This window comes from Otolemur garnettii, unplaced genomic scaffold (assembly GCF_000181295.1).
Source record: "Otolemur garnettii isolate 467f Iridium unplaced genomic scaffold, OtoGar3 scaffold00150, whole genome shotgun sequence".
Lineage (NCBI taxonomy): Eukaryota > Metazoa > Chordata > Mammalia > Primates > Galagidae > Otolemur > Otolemur garnettii.
Window position 1 is genome coordinate 3,013,531 of NW_003852545.1, and position 9,085 is coordinate 3,022,615.

Sequence of the window (9,085 nt, forward strand, 5' to 3'; positions counted from 1 at the left end):
GGCTATTTTTTTGTTGTTGTTGCAGCCATCATTGTTGTTTGGTGGGCCCAGGCTGGATTTGAACCCGCCACCTTAGGTGTATGTGGCTGGCGTCTTAGCTACTTGAGCCACAGGCGCCGAGCCAGGAGAATTTTAACTCTCAGATAACAAAAGAAAGAGAAACTGCCTCTCAGAACACTGGTGACACCAAAACACCACAGTAAACCTGAGTCTGTACTCTTAATTGTACAAATACTTTTTAAACAGTTCCTTTTATGTTTCTCTTAAGATTCATGAAAATATCAAATTGTCTTAATGTAAAATTAAGCTCTCAAAGGTATTCTCACTAAAGCTTCTGAACGTTCAGGCCAGTATGTCACAGAAATAATGGTCACTGGTTGCTGTCTATTTTACTAAGTGGGAAAAAAAAATAACATCCTTCACAGGTAAAGTCCGTTTCACTGATATTCACCCTTAAAAGGCTTATAGTGTGATTTAAAATAAATTATAATAATTTCTTTCCTCAGAGTAATTTAAATGATGAAGGATCATTTTAGTAAATATATATTTAAATAAATAAATATTGTATCTATAATAATGCTTTTAGTCAAGCAAGAAGCATTAAAGACATGTTAAATTTAAATATATATAATATTAAGAAGCTCTGTTTTAACTTGTAAGGTGTATTTAGCTTTCCAGAGAAAAGTTTGACTTTAAAAAAAAAAATGCAAGTATTTAAAACTTTTTAATTTGTTGGATGAAAAATTATATTTAGAGATTTCAGGTTCTTAATTAATGACTGCTTGGAAAAAATCCATTAAAATAAACAAGATAAATATGGTACAAGGATGTACTATGATGTGTTTGTGGTTGAAATATTTTGACTATATGTGGTTTGCTGCTATCTAGTTAAAAATTAGCAAGTGACATTTAATGTTTGAATATGAAGTTGAAATTTATATGAATTCGACTATATGATTCTAGTTTCTGTGTCAATGTTTTAAGCTGGAAAAGACAAATTGGAAAATCAGAAATAGCTACCAGCCAAGAGATGCAAAATGGCCTGGGGTCAATTTGAGGAATGAAATTATCATGGTTAAATATAAAACACAACAAAGTGGTCACCAGGATGCAAACCTGGAATTTTGGCATATGGCAAATTTTATCAGTTAAACATGAATTTATTTACTGTGATCAAAAGGCAAAATATTCATAAATGTGAAATAAAATGTCATTACATTTTAATTAGAAAAAAATTATTTTGTATGAAACACTTCTAGTTGGACCAAGATAATTTGCAATTTGTGTCAATCTATTAAAGAGTTTCCACTTAAACTTTTTAGGAATGATTTGAAAGTATATGTCACATGTTCTACTGTTTAAAAAAAAAATGTTCCCTGTAACACATTGTTATATATTTTGGCTATGTTATATAAAAATTTTAATTGCCTCTGTAAAATGTTAATTTGTATAGCATTGAGGTACATACTTTTATGATATATGAAAGGTTTTTAAGATATTGGATAGCTATTCCGGGTTTATAATTAAAACAGAGATTTTTGCAGAGAGTAATATAATAATCACAAGGATTCTACCATCCTGGATTCACAAGTATATATGTTTTGTTTTCATTGTTCCAGATCTTTCAAAGGAAATTTGCATAGAAATTTAAGTCCATTTGGTCCTTCTCTCTAATTCTTTTAACTCTGTGCCCAGAAATAATCTCTATCATAAAGTGGGTGTGATTTCTCTGTATATATGTTTTCAAATTTAATACATTTGGATATTTTCCAAATGATTAAAAGTTTTAATGTTATATTGTATTTTTCCTTATCATACTGTATGTTTTCTCTTACATCTTGATTTTTGAAGTCAAAAGCATGTGACTGATATTTCTTCATCCTAAAAATAAAAGAAAAGAAAATAGAGATATTTATATATTTACATAATATTTATATGATAAAGATATTCATTTATATAATAAAGATTTCATATATACTCATATGTATATGTGTGTGTGAGTGTGTATGAAATATTTGGAATTTTACCCAAAATTTAAAAGTAGATTTTGGGCGAAACTATGTGTAGTTCTTTGTTAATCATAAACAAATTTTATATCTTTGATATTACCCTGATTTCTTTACAGGAAATTAAAAAATGTGAACAGATGGGCAGTGCCTGTGGCTCAAAGGAGTAGGGCGCTGGCTCCGTATAGTGGAGGTGGCAGGTTCAAACCCAGCCCCAGGCCAAAAACAAACAAACAACAACAACAACAATAAAATGTGAACAGAATTAAGTCAAGAGATTATTACTCAGGAGAATCATGCCAGTTTACATGCTCTAAATTTTTCATAGCGATGCATTAATGGATATAGTAAATTGGAAATGTCATGTGTTATAAACCAAGAAGAACTTGCAGGCCCAAAACTGCAGCAAGAGGTAGTAAACGTTTTAGAATATGAGGACAAGGCACAGCATAATTAATACTAAATCGTCAAATAATTAGCAGTATAAAAACGCACAATAAATCAATATGCAGAAGACTTGATTTACTTAGGAAAAAACATAAACCTGTTCTCATTAATATTAACACATTTTAAGTCATGCAGGTAGACGGATGTTGGTGAAGTTAAATTACTTTTAAGTAATTTTGAAAATTGAGTTGTTTCCATCATTTCAAAGTAGAGAAAACTTTTTTATGTTCTGATATCTAATAGCTTCCACAAAAATAACACAAACTTCCACAAAAATAACCTGTGGCCCCCACTACACTGGAGGCTGAGACAGGAGGATCAGGAGTCCTTGAGACCAGGAGTCCTTGACTAGCCTATGCAACTTAGCAAACCCTTTATATTTTAAAATATAAAAAAAGAAAGTTCAAAGCAAAGAAAAATAATGAAGACCAGAGAGTCAAACTGTAAACATTTAGAATGCCATTCCCCTTGAGTCCAAAGACAACTGGACATCAACCAAATCGTCTGGCAGTTAATTCTGCATGTATCCACACTGATTCAGTAAAAAGCTCATTCGTATATAATATAAGTCAAAAGATAATATCATAAAACTGAACTTTATTCAGTAATTGTAGAGTTGTATTTAATATTACATTTCTTTACTAATTTCTTAAACTATGTAACAGCAAAAGTGAAATTATTCTAACTTTTTAGGAAGCTAGATTGTTAGTATTAAGCAAAAGAAGCATTTATATGTAAGAATGTGTATGCTCACAGTAATCGTGGATATGAATGTGGAGTATCAATTGGAATCTATGTCAATTAAATTTATCTGGTTTTCCATATCCACAGAAATGTCCCAATGTTAATGACATCTATGCAATGTCACCTAGTGCATAGATTTTGGGAAAAAAGTTGGCTAACTCAGTCCCTAGGTCTGAAAGGTACAATGCATCCCAGTACACTACGTGGTACCACAAAGCAATGACAATGTTAATGATTAATGGGGTCATGTAGAAAAGACACAGGCGTCAATGAAAAAAGAGACTCCCACCAGTCAAAGTGAAGACAATCTGAGCATCTGTAGAAGACAACTAAGAGAAATTGATTGACATATAACAAATTTGAAAAATCCTAAGTTCATAAAAACTCAAACATACACAAAGTTAACAAAAACTGTTCCAAAAATGTGACTAAATCAAATGTATTTTTTGTTATTATTCAATAGTTGTAGCATCCTTTGTTCATTTACTGTACCAACAAAGAAAAGAAAATCTAAATATAATTATAATGCCTATAATTATACAGGCATTTTTTTATGAAGACATTTTAATAAAATAATTCAATATGTAGTTCAGTATATGTAACTGTGAAAATATATTTGTTTGAGGCAAACGAAAGCAATGATATTTAAGGTATTAATTAGAGCAATAAATAGCTCTCAGCTTCAAAATATTCATTTGTAAAAAAAGATAGACTTAGAGCACGACATACTAGCTTCCTTGGATTAATGTAAAGATGATCTGTGAATGTTAACAAGAAAGTTATCTGTTCAGTGTCAAGTCACAGTAAATGATAACTATACTTATAAACTGCAGTAACCAAATTTTCTTTCAGTTTGAACAACACAATTTGTATTTCCTATATGTTATTTAAATAAAACATTAAATCTTATTTTAAAACTAACAAGAATGCATCATAGAACATTTGATTTGTACAAAAATTCTCAAATTACATTTGAAAAAATGAATTTTTAAATGATGCTCAGAAATTGGTAGGAATGTGGTTTTGTCTGGTGTTTCTTTAAACATGTTTTTATGTGAATATATGCATATTCTTAAAAGCTGGTTATTACAATATAATACATTTTATAAATTATTTCAGTATGCATATGCATATACCACAAATGCTCTCACATCAGGTATTCTAAAACATGATTTTTAATAACTGCTAGTTATTAAGAGTATTCTGCTTTTATGAATATTTCATTTTGTGCAGTATTCTGTTATTACTCTTTAAATTACCTTTTTTTTTTACAATGTTGTAAATAATGATTCAGAAGACTTTGTGTATGTAAATGTGTATGCATTTTTGATGACTAGCTTAGGATGGGTTACAAATAATGGAAGCACTTTGCCAAGGCATATTATTAGTTTAGAAAAAGTTGGATATATTTTTTCAAAATTCATTCCTGAACATATATTCGAATCCTTACAAACTGTTTATAATTTTTATTCAACTATTAAGTTTTGAAGCAATATATACCTGTATCAACCTGGTGTCAAGGTTTTTATTTCTTGATCAAGCTAAAAAGCTTTCGTACATCCACTAACAAAGCAAACAGATAGTCTTGGGAATGGGAGAAGATTTTTGCATGTTATGAATCTGACAATCACCTGATAACTAGAATTTACAGAGCACTTAATAAGAAAAGTGCCCCCTCTATAAGTGGACAAGAGATTTGAACAGAAATTTCTCTGAAGATGACAGACAAATGGCCAGCAAACACATGCAAAAAAATGCTTACCATCTTTAACCACCAGAGAAATGGAAATCAAAACCACTCTCACAGTGATACCAGATTTCCAGGCTCTTGGTCTCGATTCAAAGAATGAATCACCAGACCACAGGATCAGAAGTAAGTCAGGATTTATTTAAAGACACAAGAATTACAACAATCACAAAGGACCAAACCTCCTTACAGAGAGAGCCCAGGAGGGGAACAAGCTCTCCTGCTCCCTCTTTGAGGTCTGTGTTTGGGTTCTCTGCTCAGGGGTTATATAGTGGCAGGAGGGTTGTTTTGCAGGAAGTCAATGTTGACACTTAGGGCTTGAGTCCTTGTCAATTACAGCCAGCTGTCCAATGAGCTCTCAGGCCTTGGAAACTGACATGAAATTGACCAGTCAGGAGTGCATGCTGAGGAGACAGCAAGGCAACTAGCCAGAAGTGGATGTGGAACAGACGACATGGTGCCAGTGTCTTCCCCACAGGTATCCACCAGATATCAAGCAGGTTCCTCCATCTGCTGCAACGTCAACAGGTCCAGGGCTAAGGTGGCAGGCAGGTCATGGTGCCAACTTGTCCTGCATCAACAGGGAGAATGAGGAACGAAGACCCCATTCTTGGCAAGGGAAAACTCTCTCAGAAAAGAGGAAAAACAGGGAAATACACAGAGGAAGGCAGAATAAAAACAATTCAGTTAGCATACTTGTAAGATAATAGTTTAATTATTCGTCTGGGCAGTTTTTGTTTTTTACGGAAAGCCTGGCCTGTGAGAAATACAGGTTGCAAACACCCCCTGATGACTCTGTCAGTGATTCTGGAATTTTGACTTCAGTAGGTTCTTGTTCTCTGTGATTCAAAGAATGAATCCACGGCCCACAGATCAGAGGTAAGTCAAGATTTATTTACAGAAAAGAATACAAAAACACCAAAGCTCCTCCTGGCAGAGAGAAAAAACCCAAGTTGGCGGGGAGTGGGGAAGTTCTCTCTCTCCCTGTCTCTGTTTCTCTCCTGGCTCCTTGTCCAGGGGTATATATAGCCACATGGATTCCTTGTAGTTATAGGCCAGGAAATGAATGGACATTGTTCTTTCCGCTGGGGCAAGGTGAATGAATGTATCATTGAATGGACACAGTCTATTTATGGAATTGAGGCCTAGGAAACTTACATGAAATTGACCTAAGCACAGGAAATGGGGGTTCCCTGTTCAGTCATAAGCACAAGGGGAAGGAGACACCAAGTCCCTGGTGTCTCCCTTGCAGTGGTCCCCCGCTCTGGCTACTAAAGCCTCTGGCAGGTGGACCTCCTCTTGCCTACCCTCCAGACAGCTGGTTCCTCTGCCAGCTGCCACCACACCAACAGCCAGCACAGAGATCAAGAGACTAGCTGGAGCATTGAGGTATAGACATGAGGGATTGTACTCCAACCATGGAGGCAAATACCTCTGGGTAGAGATTAGGAGAAAATTCCTCTTTTCCACCAATTCTTTAGAGGAGAACTGATGCAACCACATCTGCTCCTTGGAGAAACTAGAGGGCTCTAACCTTCCCTAAGGGATTGGTGCTCCAGACCACAAACAGGAGGAGGCTCACACAAAAGTTTCAGGTTCCAGATTTCATAAGGCTGCTCAGACCCTTTACATTAAGGAGTATAGATAAAATAAAAACTAAAATGCTTACTCATAGAAACTGCCGACATTTTTGTTCCCTTGCTCAGCTTACCCCCTTGGTTAAACAAGAAAATAGCCTTTAATAAACTGAGTAGAACAAACACTCAGGGCCATTGGCTGAAGCCACACAAGCTGGTGGTAGACCCCTATGCCAACTTTTTAAAACTCTGTTCCTTTGTCCTGTTCCTTTATTTCTCACTACTTTTATTCTCATTTTTCCCAGTCGATTGCAGCAGTTTCCACAGGTTTTAAAGGACCCTGCCTCCAGTGCAAGACACTGGAAACTCTTAAGATATCACCTAACACCAGCAGGATTAGCCCACATTACCAAGTCCCAAAATACAAAATGCCAGTGTGGACGTGGAGAGAAGGGAACACTTCTACACTGCTGGTGGGATTGCAAACTAATACGGCTTTTTTGGAGAGAAGTATAGAGAATCCTGAAGGATATAAAAGTAGAAATTCCATTTGATCACACAATCACATTACTAGGTATCTACCCAGAAGAACAAAATTTTCTTTTTACCACAAAGACATTTGTACTGGAAATGTTTATTGTGGCTCAGTTCATCAGCACCAAGTCATGGAAGCAGCCTAAGTGCCCATCAACCCATGAATGGATTAACAAACTGTGGCATATGTTTATCGTGGAATACTATTCAGCCATAAAAAGATGGAAACTTTAGACTTTACATCTTTTACATTTACCTAGATGGAGTTGAAATACATTCTTTTTTTTTTAAACAGAGTCTCACTTTGTTGCCCTTGGCAGAGTGCTGCGGCGTCATAGTTCACAGCAACTTGAAACTCTTGGGCTCAAGTGATCCTCTTGCCTCAGCCTCCCAAGTAGCTGGGACTATCGGTGCCTGTCACATTCCCCAGCTATTTTTAGAGACTGGGTCCCACTGTTGTTTAAGTTGGACATGAATTTGTGAGCTCAAGCTATCTGCCCACCTCAGCACCCCAAAGTGCTAAGATTATAGCTATGAGCTACTGCACCTGGCCTGAAATATATTCTTCTTAGGTATTGCATGAATGGAAAAATAAATATCCAATGTACTCCATACTAACGTGAAACCAACATATGAATAATTACATGTTCATATGAGCAATAAGACACAAATATAGTCTAGTACAGGGATAGAAGAAGGCAGGGAAGGGAGGAGAAGATGATTGACAGAAGGAGGGAGGGCATGAGGCAGGATCTCACCTAACGTTCCATTGTGAGGGTGTGTAACACACTCCCTGGGTGAGGGACTCTTACAACTGGAGCTTTCCTCTGGAAGTGAGACCATGTAACCTAAAAATTTGTACCCCCATATTAGTTTGAAATTTTAAATAAATTAATAAGATTTTTATTTCTTACCATATGAACACTGAGAATTGGTGAATATTCAATACACAAAACTCTTTTCAATTTAAATAATGAAACTCAAAGGGGGTGCTTTATATAGTTTATCATAGTAGTAAAAATTAAATATCTGTAGTACTCACAATAGTGCTTGATTTAGTAAATACTCAATAAATGTATGTTAAGTGAGTCCCATTGCCTCAAAGGCAGATACCATGATTGTTGTACCCCTTAATAATCTCTAATATCTTCAAAATGAACTGCTAGAAAACTATTAATAAAAATTAAATTATCCTGGTATTAATCTTACTAGATTTTAAATTCACCATTATCAGTATCAAGAAAGTGTTTCTCAAATGATCAAAAAAGCTTTTATCTTGTGGTATGTAGGTTATTTTTGTAAGAGCATTCATTAATATGTGATATATCTTTGACATATAATTTTGGCTTCCATCTTTATAACTGACATATTAGGGTTCCAAGAATATTCCTTGAGATAAAGGAATAAGGCTTACTTTAAAATGCTGTTTCATTTTCACTTTAAAAATACATGTTGAGTGTTTGATGGATATATTGTTATTTTGAGAAAATACCTTTGTTTGTAATCTGAAATTTTATGTGTTTTATTTATAGAATAACAAAGTACTAATGAAGTATTAAACAGTATCATTTACTCAATACATATATTTCAGTACCTTGTCCACAAAAAAATTCCAAAATGATGTATGATCTCACTTAGGAAATAATTAGGCCAGTAATCTAGAATATGAATACAATATTTTAGTATAGACTTAATTTCATCAGTGTAATAATTCATGCAGTTAACATTTGGGGCATATCATACAGAGGCTATTAATACACTTCCTGCAGAAAGTTTGATTACTCATCATTCTAGATTATTAAGAGATTCTTTTCAGGTAGTCACCATAACAATGCAAAAGGAGTGAAAGGTTTTGTTCATGAGTAAGCGATGTTCATATATATGTTATATATATGTTCTATACAAAGAGAGGGGTTATATCAGGATATATTTATATTCCTGAAATACCATATCCTGCAGCAATTTGATTTATTTTACATCTGTATATCCTATAGATTTGGAAGAAAATACATTGAAATTTATTTTCATGT